General features: G+C 31.1%; 1 pseudogene; it reads left to right on the top strand.

Moving 5' to 3' along the window:
• Positions 1 to 1,207: 1,207 nt before the first annotated feature.
• Positions 1,208 to 2,024, top strand: LOC107018479 (annotated as a pseudogene).
• Positions 2,025 to 4,740: the final 2,716 nt, after the last annotated feature.

Genomic DNA, 4,740 nt, shown 5'->3' with positions numbered 1-4,740 from the left:
TTGTGTATCGCCATATAGAATAAAAACATACATATCTTTTGCTATTTGTTTTTCTAATATGTTATATATGTATCTTTGTTTGGACATGTTATATTAATATTACTGATTAAGTTTATTTTTTCAAATCTTCATAGTACGTGCAACAAATTCATTAATGGTCTGGGTGGAATGAAGAAACTCCAAAAGTTGATGTTGAAGATTAGATCCCCCATAACATTTTCATTCAAATTCTCTCAGATTGTATCCCCCGAATAAATTTTACACTGTCGAAAATAATTTGCTATTGTATATTATTGAACATTTGTTGTTCAAACAGCGATTGCAAAATTGATAGTATCCAAAAAATTAATCTTTGTTAGATCAGGTTGTCTCACTTCATAGTCTTCTTATATCCTATGATAAATTTTTGCAAAATACATCTTGAAAGCTCTTATTATCCAACATCACAAGGCTGAAACTAGTAAAAGATAAAATGATTCTGATGTATTTGTTGTACATTATGCATAATATATATTTTTTATGTGAAATGAATAAATATTATACATAAATTAGAAAGATACAATGATTTTGAATAATCATATTAACCTTCATTAAATGTCAAACCATCTATAAATTAATAAATATTAATTTATCAATTAAATAATATCTTTTTAAAATAATAAAATTTCATGGTCTCACCCACATTAATTTATGGAGGCTTTACTGTACAATGAAATGATTAATCAAATTTGAATTGAGGTAAGACATTTCTCTTTTTTATATTTGAAAATTAATACATCTACCTTTATTTACTAAGAATCACTAAGTAGCCATACTTTCATAAAATAAATTATGTTATACCCTTCACTGGTGGAAAAGTTAAGGGATCAATAATATACTAACAAGGTTTTTTTTTTTTTAACATCTTACTAGATCAATATTTCCTACTATGACTTTGTGAGCATAGTTGTCTATAACATTAAGAAATGTGATACTTCCGTCAGCTATGCTATCGAGAACTTAATTCTCTGTCGTTATAAGCAACATAATTCCAGGTTATATTTTCTTTGTTTCTTCACTTTTGGGCATCACAGTACTCCTCGGACGTATTTGTACTCTCTTCTATGTTTCTATATATTACCAGACTTTTCTTTTTATTCTTATTTGATATAGAGAATTAATAACCTTTATTGGTTCTACAAGAACTTAGGAGATTGAAGCTTTAACGATGTCCTTTCAAAAACAAGAAAAGATTGAAGTTGTTGTGATGGAAGAAGGAAATTCTCATGTAAGGAGATGGGAGGACCTTCATATTGATATCCTGGTGAAGATATTCCAGTCCTTCAACCGTTTCTAGTTAATCTCTTAATTGCTCAAGTTTGTCCTGCTTGGCAATCGGCTAGGTCTGACCAACGTCTCTAGAAAATGCTGGACTTGTTTGTAATGCAGTAAATTTTCATTAGAGTGTCAATACCTCCGTATATATATGTCGACACTCCATCTCGTGAAAAATTGACCCGCATCCTAAAAATTTGTATGAGCCTTAGTCGTGGAAACATTGAAATTGATCTTCCATTACAATTTGTATGTTCAGAACAATTAGTTGAATTATACTGCCAAGAGGTATTTCCCTCATAATTAAATCTCTTCTTTTCATATGTCCACATCTTAAACTCCTTCTTATGCCTGCTTGGGAAAAAATAGAAAAGCAAGGGATATGTAGATCTTTTTATGAGAGGAAAGATCTTAAATCACTTACGATGCCTAGTTTAGAAGAACCCGCATATGTTATTGAGAAAATTAGAAGGAGTTGGAAGAAAATTTCCGAGCTCAAGATTATGACTCCCTGCGATATACTGCTTGCATTTGCACTGGTCTCACTTCTTCCAAACATGAAACTGTTGAGTGTGAGGTGTACAGAGTTATCTAAACCTTCTTTAGTTATTGTTGGGATATGCATTGTTTTGATAAATGACAAAATACATGGAACAAATTGGCAAAGTCATCTGAAGAGAACTGTTTCAGGAAGGACTTCTATTTTATGAAAGTGTTTCATTACATGAAGAAATCTAAATGGAATCAAGTGGTTAAGCGAATGAGGATTCAATGGAGTAGAAGGCTTCAGGATACATGATCATAAATAGAAGAAGAGGCGTTCAGAATAATCTCGCAATTCCAAAGCAAAACAATTGAGAGATTGATTTTCGAAGTGCTGCTGATCAAAGAATATAGAAGAAAAAAATCTAGGAAGATTTCTTAGTATTTGTGACTTTTATTATTTCTAGATCAGTGATTTATAAATTGAATTTAGGTTCTTAGTCTTCAAGTTTAGGGCAACTCGAAGACATTGGGAACACATACCTTGGAGGTGTGTGGTAGAATTGAAATTAAATAGTTGATCTTTAGTTTAGATAAATTCTTGTAATATCTTTTGTTTGTTGAGGCTCGTTGTCATTTAGGGAAGTTGGGGTTAATGTCAAGGTTTTTACACCTTTTAATCCGGGTGTTCCATGTAATATACTTTGTTCTTACTTTATTACCTTTATAAGTTTTGTGAAACACGTTAGGCATGTTGGTTCACTTAAGTAATTTAGGATTAAGATAATTGACGTTGTTTAGAATTTCAATTGGTATCAGAGCAAGATTATCTTTTACAGGTTATAACTTACGATAAAAGATCGAGATTAATTGTGCACCACCCATTGGTCACAGCGAAGGACAGTCAACTGTAGACCCCCAATGTTTAATGGGTCTAACTTTGGTTAGTGGAATATGTGTATGGAAGATTTAAATTCAAGCGGAAGAATGTGTTGTGGGATAGATAACGATTGGACCTATCATTCCTATGAAGACTGTTGATGTAGTTCAAGTACCAAAAGTAAGTGTTTACTTCACTGCGGATGATTTATCATCCCTCAATAAAAATGGTAAGACCAAAAACATTCTTATTTGTGGTATTGAACCAGATGAGTACAACCGAATTTCAAACTTTACTACAGTCAAACAAATCTAGGATGTACTGATTGATGCTCATGAGGGAACAAGTCATGTGAGAAAACTCAGAGTAGCTATGCTTTTTACTGAATATGACAAATATGAAGGATATTGAGTTTCTGCTAGAAATAATTACTAAACTCGTTAAGTTGATAAATGAATTGTCATCATTAGGAAATGTTCTTACGAGTGAAGAACATCTTTACAAGGTGTTAAGGATCCTTACACAGAACAAATAGGATGTAAAAGTAACTGCTATAAGAGAAGATAAACACATCTCCATCATGACACATGATGAACTTGTGGGGAATCTCAGAATGTATGAGATAAACATGGATGATCTTAAAGAAGGAGAAATGCTTAATTATATGTCATTCGCCTTGAAAGTGTCGGATGGGGAAGATACTAAGTATGATAAGGATCAAATAGAACTTCTAGCAAAAGTCTCTTAGACGTATTTCAAGAACGAGAAGGGAAATAGAAAGAAGGAAACCAATTAGAAGAAGTGGGTAAATGATAAATCTCAAAATGGTTGTTACAAGTGTGGCAAAACTGATTATCATGTTAAGAATTGTCCATAATGGGAACTGAATTGGAGGAAAAAAAAGATAGAAAAAGGAAGAAAGAAAAAAGAGGAATGTGCAGCGGTTGCTTGTTAGGGTTCTGAAAATGAAGAATTCGATGATGAAATAGATGAAACAACTTTCGTGGATGTATGAGATTGAGATATCGAAGATGATGTAAACTCAAAGGTTAGTATTATTGATCTAAAAGAAAAACTGCATCTTTTTTAAAAATAAAAGTTGACCGTATTAATGAACGTGCTAATTGATGACTTCCAAGAATTAACATGTGAAAGAAATCAGTTGTTTAAAGTCTTTGCAGACCAAAAATTGTAGTATATGGAACTCAAAGATGATAAAATTGTAACTGACAGACAAAACATTTGTTTGAAAAAACATGTTGTAAAACTTGAGTCATCTAACCTAGATGAAAAATCTGGAATTGTAAAGATGATAATTACCTGAAAAAGGAAAAGAAAAAATTAGTGAAACTTAAGAAAACGTGAAAAAGAAGTTGAAAAAAAAATGCAAAAAACGATTTTTTTTTAAAAAAAAAAAGAAAAGGTGAGGAAATAAATGCAGAAATCTTTTTGATAAAAGTTAAACTTGAAAAAGCAAATAGATGGACTAACTCATCCAGAATTGTCAAACAATTGAGTGAGAAAAATCACAATGAGAGAGAAGGGATTGACTTTCATAATGATAAGATTGTCACAACTAATTTGTGCTATATCTATAGCAAACTCGGGCATCCTACAACTAAATGTCGTGTCTCCAAAAATTACAGAAACGAAAATGTTAAAATAGAAACTAACAAACATGTTAAACTCAACAACAATGGATGCCAAAATGATCAAATAAATCTTATTCACCCCTTCAATCATCAGAAAGAACCCAAGCTTGTTTAACTAAAACTAATCTTTAAATGTTTGAAGGTAAAACTTAAAGGAAGCAAGCACTGGTACATGGATAGTGCTTGTTTGAGATAAATAAATACAAAAAAATACTTTATGATATGCACATAGTTCATTAGTTGGCACTATTTTTCATTTTTACATATCTAAGGTGTTGGCCTTGTTACACACCTAAAACACCGTTGAATGCGTCAATAATAACAGCAAAAAAAGTGAACTTTTCTATGATTAAATAGAAATAAAATTGTATTAATCATAATAAATAATAATATTATATTTTTAAAATGTGT

The sequence above is a fragment of the Solanum pennellii genome, chromosome 1 (genome assembly GCF_001406875.1).
Source record: "Solanum pennellii chromosome 1, SPENNV200".
In the NCBI taxonomy this organism is placed as follows: domain Eukaryota; kingdom Viridiplantae; phylum Streptophyta; class Magnoliopsida; order Solanales; family Solanaceae; genus Solanum; species Solanum pennellii.
The sequence above is the reverse complement of the archived record's forward strand: the minus strand, read 5'-3'. Positions and strand labels throughout refer to the sequence as shown.